We start from the raw sequence: 22,296 nt of genomic DNA, 5'->3' as shown, positions 1-22,296 counted from the left end.
ACTGATCATTAGGCTGCTACCTCCAGCAGCATGCCTCTGAATGCCAGTTGCTGGGGCACAATTGCAGGAGAGGGCTATTGCCCTTGTGTCCTGTTTGTGGGCTTCCCATAGGTATCTGTTTAGCTGCTGTGGGAAACTGGACTATATAGGACTTTGGTTTGATTCAGCAGAGCTCTTCTTATATTCACTTACAAGTTTCCATTTGCAAAGATGAGAGAGTGGCTTGCATTATCTTCGCAAAAGTTAAGGAAATGGGAGAAATTTAGGAAATTGTCAAATACTCTTGCCACTCTGGCAAAGCACTGCACAAAATGTATTTCGTGTAGCATAGGTAGTATGAAATGGAGAATGTCTAGGGAGCTAACTATAGTTAGCATGAAATTTATTTTGGTGCTACTAATGCTGCTACTTGATAGCACTCCAAGACATGACAGTTATTGTGCTACAGAACCAAATACTCTGCAGAAAGAAGACCATTATTCTTTGCCTCTACATGCATGACTTGCAAATGTGAGTGGAGGAACACAGCACTTCATTTAACAAAATAATTAGCTCAAATGGAAACTTGTAGCTAGTGTTCAGGTCAGTTTCAGTTCATTTAGCCTTTACAAAACCCAAGTGTCACAATTTAGCAGTAAGTGGAATCTCTGAACCCAGCAGGCATCACTGCAATACTCTTTAGGGTATTGTGATATTGATAAAGCATCAGGTGATTGTGCTGTGGGATGACAGGTGGTTCTCTTCTGTCTAGAGATATGAAGGCCTGGGGGGGGGAACAGAAAAATCTGGAGGGGTGAATGTGGTGGGTTTGTTTTCCTGAAGTCTTTTTTGTTTTTTTCTTTAAAATTGTGGAAAAATTGGGGGGACTTTTTTCCTGAATTTTTCCATTTTTTTGCTGGTTCTTCACATCTCTAATCCCGTTTCTTAATTATCTTTAACATCTGTATCAGCCTTCCCCAATCCAGTGTCCTCCAGATGTTTTGGACTCCAATTGGTCTCATCTCTGAAGATTGTCCTTGCTGGCTCGAGCTGATAGTAGTCTAAAACATCTTGGGGGCACCAGGTTAGGGCTGATGTATATGAAGTTGCTAGGAGAGGTCAACTGGGAACTTGGGACAAGGTGTAATCATTATCCAGTTCCTTTCTGTCTCTCCATTCCATTAGAATTGGGTGAAGCAGTGAAGGTGCTGGACCAGTGTTTGGAAGCAATAATGGACTGGATGAGAGCCAAAAAAACCCTGAACCCTGACAAGAGGTTCATCTTGAATACTGTGTCCAGTTCTGGTCTCCACACTTCAGGAAGGATGCAGACAAACTGGAAAGGTTCAGAGGAGGGCAACAAAGATGATCAGGGGACTGGAAACAAAGCCCTATGAGGAGAGACTGAAAGAACTGGGCATGTTTAGCCTGGAGAAGAGAAGACTGAGGGGAGATATGATAGCACTCTTCAAGTACTTGAAAGGTTGCCACACAGAGGAGGGCCGGGATCTCTTCTCGATTGTCCCAGAGTGCAGGACACAGAATAATGGGCTCAAGTTGCAAGAAACCAGATTTCGACTGGACATCAGGAAAAACTTCCTAACTGTTACAGCCATACGATAATGGAACAAATTACCTAGAGAGGTAGTGGGCTCTCCGACACTGGAGGCATTCAAGAGGCAGCTGGACAGCCATCTGTTGTGAATGCTTTGATTAGGATTCCTGCATTGCGCAGGGGGTTGGACTTGATGGCCTTATAGGCCCCTTCCAACTCTACTATTCTATGATTCTAAGATGGATGCTCTGCTAGTGGGTGGTTTCTATGTCCAAGAGATGGGAAGACAGCTTGTCCTGGATGAGATTGAACACCCTTGAAGAAGCTGGTGTGTAGTCTGAGGGTGCTCTTGGATCCTTCTTTGTCACTGCACCCCAAGTAACCTCATGGCTAGGAGTGTGTATATTCACCTCTGTCTGGTTTCCTAGCTATAGCCAGAATAGCCTTGCCACTGTGATTCATGGCCTGCTAACTTCATTTCTGGATTACCACAATGCACTCTACAATGGGCTACTCCTTGAAGACAGTTTCATGACCACTGCTGAAACAGTTATTGAGTGGCATGCCAACCTGGAGACATAGTACACCTATTCTTGGTGATCTATATCGGCTATCTATTTGTTTCTGAACCCAATGTAATGTGTTGTGATTTACTTATAAAACTCTAAATCAGTGGTTCCCAACTTTTATGAGTGAGGGACCCCCTTTGTAAACTCAAAAAATTTCATGACCCCCACATGCTAATTGTTGTAATTATAGTCTCTGTTAATTGAAAAAAATACATAATGAAGTGTTAAGTAATGTCATCTTTATTCATCTCAACAACAGATATTATGATGATATTTATTATCTGCCTCGCACCAGAAAGTCCCAGGGCAGATTACAGAATATAAACAAATTCTAACAAATTTTGAAGGATAGTCAACTTACTAGGCTTCATGTGCCAACCCCATATGCATATGTATACACACGAAAACATGCACATGTACACTCCGGAGCTCCGAAAACACACACATCCACCCCAACACCCACCCCCAGGGACTCCCACTCCCATGCACGTGTGTGTGCATGCACACATGCACCCCTCCCAGGGACTCCAGAATAGTACCCTCCCCAAATGAATCTGCTCAGATAATTACTTCTGAAACCCACAATGTGAAGAAGAGTGAAACCAGGCCATTATCACACCATGCATTTATTCTGCTATTATTCCACTTTAAATACATATGGCTTCTCCCAAAGAAACCAGGGAAGTGTAGTTTGTGAAGGGTGCTGAGAATAGGAGGCTTCTGTTCTCCTCAGAGAGCTACAGTTTCCTGAGTGGTTTAACGTTCCAACCCTCTTCCCAGGAAACTCTGGGAATTGTAGATTGTGAGGGGAACAAGGGTCTCGTAACAACTCTAAGCACCCTTAACAACACTTCCCAGCATACTTTGGAGGAAGCCATGACTGTTTCAAGAGGAATAATAGTGGAATAAATGTACAGTGAATGCAGCCTAAGAGTGTCCAGGTGAACAAATGATTAACTGTTGACAAGTTCTTAAAATCAGGCTCATACGCCCATGGTATAACTGAGTTAATGAGAAGGCTGATCCTGTTTTGCAGCTGTCAGAGATTGGAAGTCTGGTTGAAGCGATGTATGTTTCAACCTTAAATCTGGTTCCACATCTAACTTGTTTCAATATTTTTATTTCAATGCAACAAGTGCACTGGCTTCTTCTCACCCCCCTTTCTCCTCCCCCCCTTGCAAGAAAAGGGATTTCTCTTACGTTTCAAGAAGCTACCATGCCAAGAGGGAAGAAGAAAACATCCCTTCTGACTTTTTCAGCCCGACACTGCTCTCCCATCATCAGAGAGGAAAAAAGCCGTGGGAAAAGCCGCTCCTGCCTCCACTCCCTTGTCCCTTTACTGCAGGTTTTCAATCTGGGCTGGCTTCCTCCTGCATGCCTTGTTTGGTGGGAAGGTGTGCAGTATAGGCAGTCTAGAATGGGAGTGATCCAGATTGCATGTGTAATGGCTGCCTGGCAGAAAATTACCAGATATAGAATGCATGTTGAGTAGTTTTAAGCTGTGCAGCCACTATGCAAGCAAGCTGAATCACTCCTATTCAAGAGAGCTTGTGGTGCACACCTTCCTGTTCAGCCCAAACCATCTAGTTCAAAAGGAGGGCGACTAGTAGGTGGCGGTGCAGCAGCATTATGTCTGGGACTGGGGAAGAGAAGCATTTAGCACACTTAACAAAGGTGCAGTTGCAGTGCCATTAGTTTTAAACTTGTTTAAGGATTTCTCACAAAATTCCCTAGCATGACATCTCTCTCTCTCTCTCTCTCTCTCTCTCACACACACACACACACAGAGAGAGAGAGAGAGAGAGAGAGAGAGAGACTCATCTGCTACCCACCTAGGAAAAATAGGGTACCTGAAAGCCTATTTGTGGGCAAGAGATTTTACACAGGTGTTGACTTGGGGGGAGGTATCTTATCTGATTTTGCTTATCTAATTCTGTGAGGCACCATATGCATTTGAGAGCATAACACTACCACCACCCCGGGAGTTATCCTGCATCCGTGTAGCCTCCTGTTGCTTCAAAGACCTCCCACCCTCCATGCCCTCACCTACAGCCTGCCCCAGCCCTAGCCCTGCGCTCACCGCTCTGCTCTCCGAAGAAAACCAACTTGAACTTGTGCAGCAGGTTCCAAACCCGCCACCGAGCCACCATGGGAGGCAAGCAGGGCTGGAAGCTAGGGGTGGAGTGGAGGAGGAGGAAGAAAGGAAAGAAGAGGACCCAGTCGGGGACAAGGGCAGGAAAGGCAGCCACATAGTCAGCCTGGGCTGACCAGAAAGAGACACATCAACAGAGGAGCTCCAGCCGCCTCACAGCCAATTGTGTAACTTCCGCTCTGCAACCACTTGCCCCCTTCATGGATTTAGGTGGGAAGGGTGAGCTTATCTCATGCTGTGGGAGAAGACAATAGGAGTGTCATGAGATTGACAATGTCATGGGTGAGAAAGGATCCAATGCTGGCGGTGGGCAGTCACCATAAAGATAGAAAAAGTGTAGAGGCAACACTCCATTTGTGGCTTACCATTATTTGTGGTTCTTTTTTTAAAAAAAATAAGTCTCCTTTGTGACCCCCTTTTGATTGTTTTGGGACCCCCTTGGGGGCCATGCCCCCCAGATTGGGAATCACTGCTCTAAAATACCTGGGACCCAAAATACTCAACAAAGCATCACTCCCAGTATGAGCCAGTCCAGCCACTGAGATCTCTGAAGGGAGTCCTTCTTAGGTTACCTCCATTGGGTGAGATTCAAGGAACAGTGACCTGATCTGGGAGCTTCTCACTAGTGGCACTCGCTTTATGGAACACCCTGCCTCTGGAGGTCCATCAGTAATCAGCCATACTCCAATTTTGTGGTTTATTGTAGACATACCTCTTCATTCAGGCCTTTGCGCTCTCGTGAGGTTTCTGATTAATTAGATTCAGGGAACCTTTTATTTGTCTAAATCTGTAGGAATGTTTTTATCCCCCTGCTGTTTTAAGGTTTGAGATGATATTTTATGGCTTTTTGTTGTTGTTGTCTGGCTGTGTATTGTTGTGAACCACTCTGATTATCTAAATGAAGAGTGGCATATAAATGGATTTAATAAATAAAAATAAAATAATCAAAGTCAGATCTATTTCCTAAGGCTCAATTCTGTTTGCATCAATGCTCTAAGCCTAGATTACAAATGCAATCCAAAACTCCCTTACAGTGGGCAGGTGGTGGTGGACTGAGTGGAGGCAAACCTCTGCTTGCTTCTGCTAGCTCATGGTACTTCTGTTGGAGGAAAAGTATTGCTACCGAGTCTCACCCTTGTGATGCCCCTCAGCTGAAATTTCTCAGAGGAGAATTTCTTGAGAAGATTTGTGAGGAATTCCCCCCTCCCCAATTGTTGGAGAATTTCAGCCCCAGAGAATATTCAATGGCATGCCTGCCTGATTTTGCTACTAGCAAATAGGGTGGAGAATCTCAGGTACAACTAGCCCAGCCTATTTTAATACTGTTGAAGGACATAATAGACTTCCAGTCCTTGTCTCATAGTCCATTGCTTTCTTCATCCAGCAGTAACAGTATAGTTTCATTCACTATTAGCCGGCATGTAATTTTTCAAAATGGTTTGATAATTTTTCTGAGAATTTTCTTTTTCAGACCTCTCCACAACTCTTGAAGAGTTTAAGTTGCCCTCAGAGAATATTTTAGAAACCCTCTATTTCCCCCGCTCCCAATTTCATACTGTTTTTTCATCTTAGCAGAATATTTAGTGACAAGCCTACTTTCAGGGTCTGTTTTAAATATCACACAGATTTAATACAGAATGTGAGCATTTCAGAAGTGAATTTTACAATATTACTGCTGTCTGGCCAAAATATAATCCATACACCTTAGTCTCTCGATATTCTTTCTCCCAAGTCATAATAGCAATCTTTGTTTTGATACAGGATATTTTCTGAGAATTAATGAGATTCTGGAACCATTAGTCTCCAGGAAATATTCTTATTGATTAGGATGTCTTTGGCCTCTAGAAATCTCTCATACCTCCCCAAGGTCATTTAGGTTTCTCATATATATATTCCAAAACAACAGCAAGTAGATGAAAAAAATATACCCTGGCAGAATCTTTTAATGCTGCTATTCAGAAGCGTGCTGGGACATAATGTGCAATGACACGTTGTTGTACAAAGCACCAGTTTCATTATGCATATAGTGGACTCTTAAAATGTGACCAGAAACACTGCCAAAAGCTAATTGGACGTGCGTCTCTCTGCCTGCTTCCTGCTTGTGACATTTACATCAGATGTGAGGTACTTAGTCAATATTTGCTTTTTACCTTGATCATTTCCTTGACCTTTTCAACTTGAAATGGTTTCTTTTCTTGTAAGCCACAGCATAGAATTTCACTCTCCCCCACCATTTGACAAACTTCTTTTCATTTTCTGCTTCCTTTGGTGTGCTGTGTCATAAAGGCTGATCTGAAACCAACAGTGTTATGGGGCACATGTTTTGCACTACTTAGATCAAATTGCTGTTTCTTAATAAGAAACACCAGCAGCTGTTCAAGAATTGCAATCAGAGAAGGTTGTTTCAAAATACACACAATATGCACATTGACTGCAGTGCTTACTGATACAACAGTTTCTGTCTGATCTACAACTCATGTTAGCTGAAGTACAAATGTCTGTCATGTTGATTTCACTCTGGAACGCTAAGCCGGAAGTAGGGACATTAGGTAAGAGGTATAAAGCAGTCGGGTCCCTCGCCCACTGCACCCCTGTGCTAATCCTGCCAAACATATGTTCTTCACTGCATATTGTGGATGGAGTTGGAGTGGTTTTCAGCAAGATCTAAAGGCCCAAGCATAGATATACTCAGTATGAAATTGCAGCAGCATAGCACATTGTAAGATCGTTTGTTGCAGTCACAGTGTCATTTTAAGTGAAGTGTTATGTCCCATCGACATGAACATCTAGTACTTCTGTTTATATACCTGTTTATAATAATAACAGAAGAAGAGCCTGCTGGATCAGGCTAATAGCACATCTAGTCCTGCATCCTGTTCTCACAGTGGCCAACCAATTACCCATGGAAAACTCGCAAACAGGACCTGAGCACAAGAGCACTCTTCCCCTCCTACGGTTCCTGGCAACTGGTATTTGGAAACATACTTCCACTTATGGAGGCAGAGCATAGCCATTATGGCTAGTACCCATTGGTAGCCTTTTCCTCCATGAAATAGCCACTTGGTATGTAGACCAGAAAATATAGGCGCTCCTGAGAAATAATCACATGTGGACTGCAACTCAGTGACAAGAATGCCCTCTCCTATCCTTCCCAAAATTACAGCACTGCATTTGGACTCAGACGCAATCACTGCCGGGAAGGAAAAATACCTGTGCACATAAGGAGCTCTTTATCCACATGTATGACAGTCAAAACACCTTCTGTCTGGAAGCACCCTTGATCCAGGGTAAATTAAGCATTATTAGAAAGTAAGTTCTATTCATCTTCTCAGGACTTACTTTCATGGTAGCAGCCAATCAAGCCATAGCATGCAGATGCAGGAGCTTTGGGGCAGTATTCAACTAACTTTTTGTGCTAGCACAAGGATTAGTGATAGCGCAAGGAGATTTCCCCTCTCTCCTCCCCTGGCACTTGCCCTGTACCATCCCCATATCTGTTCCAGAGAGTTGGGGAAAACCCCAAAACAGGTTTAGAGTATGGGAGATCATTTCATCATGCAAAAAGATATTTTTGCACTGATGGAAACTTAGCCTTGGTGATATATTGAATACAAACCTTGATGTAAATGTGGCACTCCAAAGTTCATGGGGGCTCTTCCAGGAGAGCCCTTGAGCATGTACAAAGAGGATAGAAGCAAGTAGGAAATCCCACTTTTGTGAAAACTCCATGTGTATGCTGAAGTGAACACAGGCTTCTGGACTGGGGCAACTGTTGGAGCTTTAGTCCCACTGATTGTCCAGGCTCTGTGCAATTGATCTTCAACCAAACCTGTGGAAGACATCAATCCCCTTTTCATTTTACATGTGGAGGACTGGCGGTAAGAGGTAATGGCTAGCTCAGGTTATAAAATGAAATTATAGGTCAGCAGAGAAATCTAGGATCCCCATAGTCCCATGTATTGCGTTTTGCCACTTGGATCCAACCGACACCAGGACAAAGACCAAGAGAACATCATGAACAATGGATTAATTAAAGCACCAGACCTGGTATAAATACCTTGACTCTACCACTGAGATAGCCATCTATGGCTCTAATCTCCCTATCCATTCTTCAGTACTTGGAAGGAAGAGCGAGATATATTTTTTTAAAAACTTCAGAATGTCAGATTTTTTAAAGAATGCCCCATAAGAGAAATTGGTCTACTGAGAAAGGTGCTTTACATTTCAAAGATACTACAGTCTTTCACTTTTGTGCCCTATAGAGAATATCTAATGGCTTCCAGTGGGATACAATGTTCATTCAACTTAAAATGAAAAGTGCCTTTGGTATTTGAATATATTTATGAAACTATGAATGTAGAGATGTGCTTATAGTTCCACAGTAATCTACAAAAGGATTATACTAAGGCACAAGATACGTACAACTGCCTGAAGTAATACGAGGACATAAAATAAGAAACATCCAGAAGAACATTAACTGTTTTTAATAAGCCACAACTTTTGCATTTCCATTCTGGACAAAAATTCGATCTGTGGATGGTAAGAATTGTCTGTTACGCTTTTTGAAGTAAATCTTGGATCAAGTAACTAAGCTATCAATGGCCTTGTATATGCCTGAGATCTGTAGACCTCATGAATTAGTGAGTATAGTAATTTTCATTAATGACACAGAGCTTTCAGAGGGGGGCATGGAGGAGAAGAAGATTTCGTTTGTGTATTGTATAAATTGTATTAACCTGTTCATAGAAACTGTAACCCTTATAGCTTGATCCACCTTCTCACTTGCTATCTGTTCAGTAGCAGCAATCATTCAAAGTAACTGTGAGCAAATATGTTGCCACTCTGTTTCAGCTGTGGAATAAGCATCACTTCATATGACTACAAATGGAGACTAACGAGCAGTTTATGACATGAATGGAAGAAGTGAGAGAGGAAGGAAGTATCAGCGGCTTGTGTATCCTCTTGCTACCAGGTCTCATACAAAGGGAGAGAGGAATGGATCTGTATTCACAGTGAGATCCCTGTTTTATATTCCCTCATCAAAAGAATGTCCATCTCTATCATTCTCATTAGGGGTGGGAAAGGTTTTTCACTCTGGGGGGCACATTCCTTTCCCAGGGGCCACGTGGCAGTGATGTGTAAAGCCAGTGGCAAAAGTGGATGGTTAAATGGATGTGACTCTCACCTTTGTACAGTAGGTTACATTCCCACACACACTCTCTCACACACACACACAAAACTCTCCGTCGTCCATCCAGGAAGGCAATAGGTATCATTACGGCTAAGGAGACATTCCAGTCAGTCAATAGCATTCAAGGAGGGTAAAAAGCAGGGTCGGTGTGGGTTATAGGGAGGGAGCTGTGGCCTAGTGAGATTCCAGATGGCTGGAAAGAGAGGCCCAGAAGACTGCATTTGGCTCCCTGAGGTTCTCCATCCCTGCTTCAAACAGCCAACGTATTTCGATATTGCAAAATTTCTAACTGAGTTGCAGCAGTCAAGGATACTACATGGGGTGGTAGTTGATGCTAGTCCAACTCAGAGTCCTAACCTACTGAGCTTAACAGACATGGCTAACTTAGGTTCATTCATTTCAGTGGGTCCACCCTGAAATGGTCCTTAGGAAGAAGCTTTTTATCCTCATCAACAAATAGCTCTTACTTCTGCATAATAATCTGAATATCTCAAAAAATATCTATCCCAAATAGAAAATAATACCTCAAATCTAGTCACATTTCCCCTTTTTCAGTTCTGTACCAATAAGTCCCATGAGTCTTACATCCCAACCAACACAGTGAAGATACCCCTCTACTCATATGGATGGAGTCTTGTAGGTGTTGTATATCATCTGTGCTGACTCTCAGCTACAGCACCACAGACAGATGGCACTATGGTCTGTGGCACTGCAGGACTGAGAGCAGGACAGTGGCAAGTGGTGGCCTGGGGGAGCTATTGAGAGACAGATTGGGGCAGCTCTGGAAGGCTTCACCATTGGTGCCATGAGGCCTCCAAAGTAGGAAGGTTGGGGAAGCTTCATGACCCATCGGGGGCACAGGAAATTTCTGTGTATGCAGAAAGCTTGCAGACCAGTGTGAGCCATGGAGTGACAAGCCAGGGCACCTCTGCCAGGCCTCAGCATTGCCTGCACAGGAGGCATCTTGGCAACCCATCATTGGAGGAAGGTTTGTCACCTGATGGAGGGAGGAGGAGGAGATGAAGTTTGGGTATACACTAATGCCTGGAGGTATTGGGAAGTATTGTAAGGGGGGTTGGTGAGAGGATGGGGTGACTGGGGGTGTTTGGGGGTCCCTCAGGTGTGGAGAATGGAGGTGCCTGGAGGTATGTGTTTGGGAGTCACAGGGGGTGGTGATGTGTGTTTGGGGTGCCTGTATGTGTGTGTATTTGTGGGTGCCTGGGATGTGTTTGGGCTGTCATGGGTGTTTGTGTTTGGGAATGCCTGTGTGTGTGTGTGTGTTTTCCTGGATAGGTGTGTGAGTGCCTGGCTGTGTTTTGGAGTGCCTGGCTGTGTGTGTGTTTGGGGGTGCCAGGGGTGAGGTGTTTGTGGGTGCTGGTGGGTTGGCGCACAAAGCACACAGAGGGTGAAACTGTGTGTGTATGTTTGTGTCTGTGTGTGTCCATTGCCCATCCTTGGAAACAGTGATAGACAGTGATATTTCTTTTGACAAGGCAGTTATTTGATCACACTGATGGCACTAGGGTCATTGTTCTGTGACAGAAGTAGTGTAAGGCTTATGTAGTAGTAGTAGTTGTTGTTTAAAGCTGTCTTCATTGTGCACCAAACAATGAAGCATGGGACAGTGATCCAACACATTGCCACTGCCAGCTGTGCTTCCTATTGATTCAGTGTACTGCAGGATGTTTTTTTTAAAAAAATATTCTTTGAATTCAAAACCTGGACTAACCAATGGATTAAGTGTTATTAAATCTGAGTAGTGGTGGTGGTAAAGAAAGCAGCTTGTTATGGGTAGAATCCAGTTGGTGCTCATGGAAGGGCTTTTGATCCAGTGGAGGCATCCACTAATGAAAGAGGACAAGTGCTGATCTTTTCTCAGTTTGTCCTTCCCCCTGCAGCGTCGCATGCTACCTCCCACCCTGTTCTGGAGGGTCCCCAAATGCTGTGGAGCTGATGGGCTGGGGGAAGGCTGGGGGGCCAAGGGGAATTGGAAATTCCCTCCCTTCCTTTTCCATTAGCAGATTTCTCTGCTGGATCAAAAGGTTTTCCATGAGCACCAGGGTACCAATCGGATTTCATCCTATGTTACTATGGTTTCAACCCATGTTCTCCCCTATTCTAGGTGATACTGTAACTACTTCATAGCACTGGTATATGGACATAGAAAAGAAAGCATTAGTAGAGGAGATCCAGAATAGGCCACTGCTGATATGAAAAGGGTGTATTTTTTTCCTCTGGCATTCTGTCCCTCTGGCACCTGTCATTTGCAGTCATTCTATGTCTTGGGTTGAATCCTCCCCCCCCCGCAAATCTTCTGGTGCATTGTATGGCAAAGAAAAGTCAGTTTGATGAGTTACTGGTACAGGGAATGTATGTGGATTTGTCCTAATTGGAACTTAGATGCGACTGTGGAAAGTGTGAATGTGTGGAAGGGTGTATGTGTGTAAGCGCTGGCAAATTCAAACACCCCAAACAGAAGAATTGCACACATGGCAGCATAATGGCTTTGAATTTATCCAGTTAACCTCAGTTTTACAACTGTAGCATGACATAATGGAAACAATTATGAGAAATGCTTGCAAATGAATCAGCATAAAAGCAGTCTCACACATCACTGGGAGCAATCTAGAAATGTGTGGACTGGTTGAGACTGAAGGGCAGAAATAGAAATGCCATTCTATGACCTTCAGCTGTTCAGAGGTGTTGAACCATTGCTTTGGATCATTTCTGTAGCACTAAATTAAGGCATAACAGTTTATGTTTCTAGAAATTAAATAGTTCTAGTATAAACATAAAATAGGTGCCAAGGCACATAGCTAAAGAATGATCTTCAGTGTCAAACTGATGATATTTCAGCACCATTTCATTTTGTTACCCACCTATAATACCATCAAAATGAACAGTTTTGATTCCTGAGTGCATACTTCCAGATTAACTACAAGGTTAACATTTGAAACTGTTATTCTTGGGGAAAATACACAAATGCATTATTCTGTTAAATATTTTAATGATAAACAATGTCTCTCATATATATGGAAGGGTATTTTGAGAGACGAATTTTTAGTAGCATTCTTCTTAAACTGCAGGGTGTGAAATAAAGCCCCTTCAGATTTCAGGAAACCAATATTTATTTATAAACACTTTTAAAACTTTCTGCCCTTCATCAATTAGATATTGGGGCAGTGCACATAATAAAACCCCAAATGGTTATGCAGCTTTAGATACAGCCATGAAATAGCCATGAGTCGTTTCAGAGGAAGTGATTCATAAATGGAAATAAATTAATAAACCTCCATAAAAGACTGTCAAAACAACTTTAAGAGGCAGTAAAACACAACAGGACAGACCACACCACTCAAGTGCTGGGCAAACAGAAAAGTTTTAATCTGGTACTGAAAAGAACAACAAAGTTAGCACCAGTTAGGGATGGGAGAGAAATTCAGTGCAGTTTACATTTTCCAGAACAATAAACAGAAACACAGTTATCCTTTGAAATTCACCCTCCTCTGAATTTTGATGCAGTTCCAACCAAATAATGTGTACGTGCATGCATATATTAGGGGAAAGTGCACAAAAAGTGTAGATTTTAATGAAAATGTCGTTCAAAAATGCCTTATATTTGGGGAAATTGCTTACAAACATGAGTATGTTAGGAAAAAGTGTAGTAAAACACTGATGAATTTTCATTAGGATTTTTTTTAAAAAAACACACAAACTCATGCAGAAATGTGGAGAACTGAATTTAAGACTGGAATAGTGAGAAACTGAGAGGAACCAAAATTGACAGATTTGTCCAAACCTACTTTGGTAGGATGGGTGTTTCATAGTCAGGGTGCCAATGTAGAGAAAACTCTCTCCCTCACTGACATGTAATGTGGACAAGGTACAGATCTGAATCTTAATTCATGGGCAGGGTGGCGGAGGCAGAGAGGCTCGATCAGACATTTGGGTCCCAAGTCATTTAATAATAGAAAATACCAGGATCAGCTTAATTCTGGCTGCTTTGAACTGGGCTGAGAGTAAATCTTCTGGCCTTTTTATAGATTTGCTCATAGCTTCTTCTCCCAATTAACTCTTCCCTGCACTTATTCTCATTCTGGTGACTGGGCGAAACTGAGAGAAGAAAATATCATGTCATGCCAGCTGCGATCATTTTATTTTAAAGTTATCATTTATTCAAAACTCTTGTTTTCAAATGCCCCTTTTAATGTACAGTTTTTCCATCTTCATTTTCTTTTGTCCAAACTAGTCTCCCACTGGTATCATGCTGTCTTTTGCTGTTAAGAAGCATCTAATTGGGAAAAAAATGTGTCTGGTTAAATTATCAAAGACCTCATTCCCCTTTTTAAATGCTTTATTATTTCAATTAAACTTCCAGAAAAATGTTTTAATTGAAATAGTAAAACATCCTAAACATTGAATGTATAAAGACATAACCATCATTCCCAAAAGGTGGTAGATTAGAAAATGGTTGGAGCAGCTCATGAAAGGACAGGCTTATCTTTCAACTGATGGATTAATATAAAATATGAAGTAAGAGTCACTGTGAATCTATATGCATCTCAATTGCACTTCATTTTTCTTATTGATATTTGGGACCAGGGCCAGCTCCAGGCATGACTGGGCCCTTGCGCACCAGCCAGCCCCAGGCCCACAATGCCGTAGCACAACACACACACCCGATACAGGCAGTGCGGGGCTAATAAGCCTACCTATGCACCCCACCTACCTCTCATGTTGTGTGAATGATGTGCACTCATAGTGCACATGCCTGTCATCAACCAAGATGGTGGGGGGATATCAGCCCCTTAGGGAAGCCCCACTGCCATCTTGAGCGATGGCAGGCATGCATGCACAGTGTGCATGGCATTCACACTGATGGAAAAAGTAGGTGGCACATATGTGTACGCTTATTGATGCCCGTGCTGTCTGTATTGGGGGGACTGGGAGCTCCCTCTCTGTGATCTGCAACAGGGTCAGGTTCCAGGTTCCAACACTGCTGTGGATCATGGAACAGGAGCGCCACCTTCCCACCCTAAGGAGGTACCCTTCAAGGGCCCCTCTGGGCTGCAGGGGCCCTCAGCCAGTGCCCAATCTGGCCATCTTCTGGCATCGGCCATGTCTGGGGTGTCCGGGAGTAGTATATTTAAGTTGCAGTGCTAAACAACATAGAATATGTAAATTGAACATAATAGAACTTACTTCTGAGCATATACGTATAGGATTGTGCACAGTCTGTGCTTCATTATACACCCTTTTCTGCCTATGTTGAGTTTCAGAAGTTTAATTTCCTTTTAGTGTTTTCTCCACTATACACAAGTTTATGAGGACTTTGCCCTTTGAAATTCCATTAGCCAGGATGTTTAGGGAGCTCTTACTTAGTTTGGTGGTAGGGGGTGTCATTGTAGACCAAGGCTGGCTCCTTGGTTCTGGTTGTACAAGTTATTAGACATCAGTCCACCAGCAGGTGCCCACTTCAAAGCCTGTGGGCAGTAATTAAGTAGTTTTCTTTAACAGCAGCAATTAGTTTGGTTGACTGCTCCCTCCTACGGCTAGGTAGTTCATCTTTGTGTGTTCATCGACTACAAGCAACCAGGTGGCGATTGGCATTTGTGAATAGATGCAATCTGTTACCCTACAAACAGAACTTGTATACTGCTTGCATTAGCGCAATCACAATGCTATTCAACAGAATCCATTAAGACATTTAAATGAAAGTCAACAAATCCTGAGACCTCAATCACATGATTTTTGTGCATATGTGAACCTAGTTCATCTGTACCTGTTCTCCCACCCCACTCTGCTGCAGCAAGGCCCTTCTTTTCTTCCTGGTCAAGATTCATAAAACACATTTAAACATCTGTATTTTGTGAGAAAAGTACTTGAATGTGAATTTTCATACATTTTTTTAAAAAATCCACACAAATAAATGTGGAACTAGGACAGAACAACCTTACGAATGAACACATGGGACAGTGATACAGACCAAAAATAGACTGATCCTTCCATTCCTAATCATCCATTAACTGAGAAATCATGTCACCATAGCTCTCTCTGACTCCAGCAATGTTCAATATCAGCTCAGGTGATTTGTTGTTGCTAGGAGACAAATTGTTCTTTTGCTGCAACTAGGCCTGCAGGTAACCAATGGAAAGTGTTGTCTGAGAAGAGGTCATGTGGTTGGCCATTGGAGCTAGAAGATAGATTACTAGGGGAACACTGAGTTGGGAAAGATGTGCTCTAAAAGTTCACATTACACAAGGCATGGTTGAGAGAAGATTCTTGTAATTTATCTTGACCAAATGAAAGCATAAAATTCACTCATGTTCATTGCAACATGAATAGTGCCTACAGGCTTTGACATGGGCACCTGCTGGTGCATTGCTGTCTGGTAATTTGTGCAACTAGAAACCAAAGAGCTCAGAATGATTCTGCCACATTATCTGGCGTAGTGAATCAGCCTTGGTTGCCCTGATAGATAATGTGTATCAAGAGTAGGGCAGGGAAAATATTCTATTTCTCCATAACATCTAAGTCAGAAAAGGCTGAGTATGGTCTAGAACAGGGGTTCCAAAACTGTGGTCTGTGGACTACCAGTAGTTTGCAAACTTCATTGAGAAGATAAGAACATAAGAAGAGCTTGCTGTATCAGGTCAATGCCCCATCTAGTCCAGCATCCTGTTCTAATTATGGCCAACCAGTTGCCAATGGGAAGGCTGCAAACAGGACCTGAGTCCTCTGCCCCCCTGTGGAGCACTCTGCCCCCCTGCAGTTTCCAGCAACTGGTATTTGGAAACATACCACCTCGGACTGTGCATGCAGAGCATAGCCATCATGGCTAGTAGCCACTGATAGCCCTTTCCTCCATGAATTTGTCTAATCCTCTTGTAAATCCATCCAAGTTAGTGGCCATCACTGCCTCTTGTGAGAGTGAATTCATAATTTAACTATGACTTCAAAAGAGTAAACTTCACAAAAATGAGGGGATTGGTAAAATGAAAGCTGAAAAACAAAGTCCAGAGGGTCACATCACTCAAAAATGCTTGGAAGTTGTTTAAAAACACTATATTAGAAGCTCAACTGGAGTGCATACCGCAGATCAGAAAAGGTACCACCAGGGCCAAGAAGATGCCAGCATGGTTAACGAGCAAAGTCAAGGAAGCTCTTAGAGGCAAAAAGTCTTCCTTCAGAAAATGGAAGTCTTGTCTGAATGAAGAAAATAAAAAGGAACACAAACTCTGGCAAAAGAAATGCAAGAAGACAATAAGGGATGCTAAAAAAGAATTTGAGGAGCACATTGCTAAGAACATAAAAACCAACAAAAAATTCTATAAATACATTCAAAGCAGGAGACCATCTAGGGAGACGATTGGACCCTTGGATGATAAGGGAGTCAAAGGTGTACTAAAGAACGATAAGGAGATTGCAGAGAAGCTAAATGAATTCTTTGCATCTGTCTTCACAGTGGAAGATATAGGGCAGATCCCTGAACCTGAACTAACATTTGCAGGAAGGGATTCTGAGGAACTGAGACAAATAGTGGTAACGAGAGAGGAAGTTCTATTTATTTATTTATTTATTATCATTATTTTTATCCCGCCGTTTTTCCAAAACTGGAACTCACGGCGGCTTCCAGATAAAAGCACACATATAATTAAAAACATACAAAAGTCTAGATTAAAATCAAATTAAACAATTTACAGTATTAAAACCATTCATACATACAGTTAAAATAATTTAAACTCAGTTTAAAATAATACAGTTAGACAATAGCAATGCAGCACCCTTCAAGTTCTAGGCTTAATAGACAATATAAAAACTGACAAATCACCGGGCCCAGATGGCATCCACCCGAGAATTCTCAAAGAACTCAAATGTGAAATTGCTGATCTGCTAACTAAAATATGTAACTTGTCCCTCAGGTCCTCCTCCATGCCTGAGGACTGGAAAGTGGCAAATGTAACGCCAATCTTCAAAAAGGGATCCAGCGGGGATCCCGGAAATTACAGGCCAGTTAGCTTAACTTCTGTCCCTGGAAAACTGGTAGAAAGTATTATTAAAGCTAGATTAACTAAGCACATAGAAGAACAAGCCTTGCTGAAGCAGAGCCAGCATGGCTTCTGCAAGGGAAAGTCCTGTCTCAGTAACCTATCAAAATTCTTTGAGAGTGTCAACAAGCATATAGATAGAGGTGATCCAGTGGACATAGTGTACTTAGACTTTCAAAAAGCATTTGACAAGGTACCTCACCAAAGACTTCTGAGGAAGCTTAGCAGTCATGGAATAAGAGGAGAGGTCCGCTTGTGGATAAGTGTATAAAATTATGCATGGCATTGAGAAAGTGGATAGAGAAAAGTTCTTCTCCCTCTCTCATAATACTAGAACTCGTGGACATTCAAAGAAGCTGAATGTTGGAAGCTTCAGAACAGACAAAAGGAAGTACTTCTTTACTCAGCGCATAGTTAAACTATGGAATTTGCTCCCACAAGATGCAGTAATGGCCACCAGCTTGGATGGCTTTAAAAGAAGATTGGAGGACAGGGCTATCAATGGCTACTAGCCATGATGGCTGTGCTCTGCCACCCTAGTCAGAGGCAGTATGCTTCTGAAAACCAGTTCCCGGAAGCCTCAGGAGGGGAGAGTGTTCTTGCACTCAGGTCCTGCTTGTGGGCTTCCCCCAGGCACCTGGTTGGCCACTGTGAGAACAGGATGCTGGACTAGATAGGCCACTGGCCTGATCCAGCAGGTTCTTCTACTGAGTAGACAATACGATTCACCATAACCCTGTGAGTCCACCAGGTCCCATTTAACAGATGAGTAACAGAGGCCAACAGGTAATACCCAAGACTACCCAGTGATGTCATAACCAAGCTAGAACTAGAGCACAGGCCTCTCAGATCCAAGCACATGAGAACATAAGAACATAAGAAGAGCCTGCTGGATCAGGCCAGTGGCCCATCTAGTCCAGCATCCTGTTCTCACAGTGGTCAACCAGGTGCCTGGGGGAAGCCCGCAAGCAGGACCCAAGTGCAAGAACCCTCTCCCCTCCTGAGGCTTCCGGCAACTGGTTTTCAGAAACATGCTGCCTCTGACTAGGGTGGCAGAGCACAGCCATCATGGCTAGTAGCCATTGATAGCCCTGTCCTCCATGAATTTGTCTAATCTTCTTTTAAAGCCATCCAAGCTGGTGGCCATTACTGCGTCTTGTGGGAGCAAATTCCATAGTTTAACTATGCGCCGAGTAAAGAAGTACTTCCTTTTGTCTGTCCTGAATCTTCCAACATTCAGCTTCATTGGATGTCCATGAGGCCTAGAGTTATGAGAGAGAGAGAGACAGAAAATTCTCTGTGCACTTCCTCCATGCCATGCATAATTTTATACACTTCTATCAGGTCACTTCTTACTTGCCTTTTTCTAAACTAAAAATCCCCAAATGCTGCAACCTTTCCTTGTAGGGGAGTAGCTCCATTCCCTTGATCATTTTGGTTGCCATTTTCTGAACCTCTTCCAGTTCCACAGTATCATGTTTGAGGTAAAAAAAAAAGCAGAACTGTACACAGTAGTCCAAGTGCGGCCGCATCATAGATTTATATAACAGCATTGTGATATCAGCAATTTTATTTTCAATACCTTTCCTAATCATCCCTAGCATGGAATTTGCCTTTTTCACAGCTGCCTCACACTTAGGTCAACATCTTCACTGAGCTATCTTTGACCTCAAGGTCTCATTCCTGGTCAGTCACTACCAGTTCAGACCCCATGAGCTTATATGTGAAATTAAGATATTTTGCTCTAATATGCATTACATTACACTTGAATTGCATTTGACATTTTACTGCCCATTCCTTCAGTTTGGAGAGGTCCTTTTGGAGCTGTTTGCAATCCCTTTTTGCTTTAACAACCCTGAACAATTTAGTCAGCAAATCATCAGCAAACTTGACCATCTCACTGCTCACCCCTAATTCTAGATCATCTATGAACAAGTTAAAAGGATCAGGTCCCAATACCAATCCTTGGAGGGCTCCACTTTCTATATCCCTCCATTGGGAGAACTTTCCATTTATTCCTACTCTCTGCTTTCTGTTTCCTAGCCAGTTCCTGATCCACAAGAGGACCTATCCTCTTATTCCATTACTGCTATGCTTCAGTTGATCAGTGACATGTCTGTAAAAATACAATTAAAAATCACAGAACATCTAGCACAGTGCAATACAATCACTACAATGAAAATGGAAATGGCCTGCCTTCAAGTCAATTCTGACTTATGGCGACCCAATGAATAGGGTTTTCATGGTAAGCAGTTTTCAGAGGGGGTTTACCATTGCCTTCCTCTGAGGCTGAGATGCAGTGACTGGCCCAAGGTCACCCAGTGAGCTTCATGGCTATGTAGGGATTCAAACCCTGGTCTCCCAGGTCATAGTCCAACACCTTAACCACTACACCACACTGGCTCAATCACTACAATAGGCACAAAGAATATTAAGTTGTCTTCCAAGACCCTCAGCAATTTTCAAGCGGTCCATTGGAAAAAAAAGTTTGGGAACCACTTGTCTAGAACATTGTTTGGATGCAGTTGTGGGATGGATGAGGGCTAATAAACTGAGACTGAACCTTGGGAAGATGGAGACACTGTGGGTGGGTGGTACCAGCATCTGAGAAATTGGCCATTTGCCTGTTCTGTATGAGGTTACTCTCCCTCTGAAAGAAGAGACACATAGTTTGGGAGTGCTCCTAGATCTGTCTTTGTCAGCTGAGGCTTAGGTAACCTACCAGCTATGGTGGTGCACCAATTACACCCATTCTTGGACAGGGATACCATGGCTTTGGTGATTCTTGCATTGGCTGCTCATATGTTACTGGACCTGGTTCAAGATTCTTGTGCCCTGAGCTACCTGAGTCCAGCATATCTTAAAGACTGCCTGATCTCTTATATCCCAGCCCAGTCACTGAGATCTTGCAGGAAGTCTTTGCTGGCAGTTCCCTATGGCTCAGGTGCTGTTTTGCCATAAATCTTGCTGGCAAATGGTTCCTTTAAACAGATCCAGGTAGGTAATGAGGTTGAACACCAGCTGTGCCAGTTAATGCAGTTTATTCATGAAAACAGAATAACAGAGCAGCTCAGCACCACATAGGGCTACTTAGCACAACAGAACAGCAGATGTACAACCTGCTTCAGCTACTGGGGGACTCCCTTCCCTAGATCTTAACAGTAGTGGCTGAACATCTCTGGGTCATTAGTCACACACACTCTCCTGCCTGGTATTGTAAAAAATGTGTGTGGAGTCCCATTAGAACAATGGGATGCCATCGGTAGGTTATAATACTAGTGGGTTATAATCACTTCCCAGGGGCTGGCCTTGTGTGCAGTCATCTGTCTGCTGCATGAGTCATCCTGGCAGCCCATGTATGGGCTTCTTGTCTTGCACTGCCTAGTAGCATGAGTAATTGCTTGGCAGACAGCTGATCAAGATAAGCACCTTTCCCACAGATCAAAGGCCGGACACTCTGCCAATGCCTGGGTCCTTTGACCCTATGACCTGGAGCCTCCAGCCCCTCCTAGTATATTCTCCTTAGATTGCGTTTAGCCACCCACTTGTATGACATCATGTGACATCATCCATCAACTGTTTATAGAATACAGCTTTAAGGTTTCTATTTATTATAATAGCATATGCTTGCACCATATAAAAGTATATTATTAAGCAGTTTCAGAGCCTTATTTAAGCTCCAGATAGGGCATTAAAGGGATAAATTGCTGGATCCCACCTTTCTCCATGAGATACAATTTCATTTTTCAGTACAGATGTACAACTCATAGAGCCTAGAAGCAGTGCATTTAATGTTGTGGACCCAAGCCAGTAGAACTCCCTTCCAAATGAGATTAGACAGGCATCCTCCTTGCTAAACTTCAGGTGCGTGACTTTCTTGTTTCAGCAGGCATTTAAGCTAGTGTTAGTTTTTATGATACATTTGTATTGTTTTATTTTCTGTATGGTTTATTTTTATGTACACAGCTTAGAAATGCTAATGATTAAGAGGTCTATAAATGTCTTAAGTAAATAAAATAAAAATAAACAGTGTCACCCATATGTTGTGGCTTACTGATTCAGGGATCTTTGTAGTATTTTCCATCACCCCTTCAGGCAGAATTGCAGAAACTCCTTATGATATTATTGCACCCTACCCCAATCTCTGAGCGGTGGGAGACTTCCAGGGGTTCTTGCGCTTACCTAGGGTTTGGTTTCCTTGGAAAGAAGGTCAGCAGAGACGATGGTGTCTTATAAGATATATGTTTTTTATTTACACACATTCCAACCTAAGCTTAAGATGGAGGGGTTCACAGCATTATCAGTCTATCAGATCTTGCTCCCCATTGCCATAGCTTTGGGGGTACAGACAACAAGCCAGCCTCTCTGTCTGTCTCCATTTCCCAGCTTCTCCTCCTAGAATAAAAACACACAAGCCTCTCCTTGTCTCCAGGATGTGGGGAGGAGGGCAGTCTCCAGAAAAGAGTTCCAATAGCAACAGGATCTCTCTTGGCTACATCTAGAGTTGCCAGGTTCATGGGCTGAGACTGATCCTGTATCTTTAAGAGAAGAGAAAGTCAGTCAAGTGCAGGTGTTCTTGCAACACTGTAATGAGAAAAACCACAAGGTGGAATTCTCCCTTCCCCCTGCACAATTTTTAAAGATATAGAAGACCTCTTAGAGGCTGGGCCTGGCAACCAAGAGGTCTTCTGTATCTTTAAATGTTGTGCAGGGGGGAGGGAGAATTCCACCTTGTGGTTTTTCCCATTACATTGTTGCAAGAACACCTGCACTTGGCTGACTTTCTCTTCTCCTAAAGATAC

This window comes from Rhineura floridana, chromosome 8, assembly GCF_030035675.1.
Source record: "Rhineura floridana isolate rRhiFlo1 chromosome 8, rRhiFlo1.hap2, whole genome shotgun sequence".
Taxonomy (NCBI): domain Eukaryota; kingdom Metazoa; phylum Chordata; class Lepidosauria; order Squamata; family Rhineuridae; genus Rhineura; species Rhineura floridana.
This window is presented reverse-complemented; position numbering follows the sequence as displayed.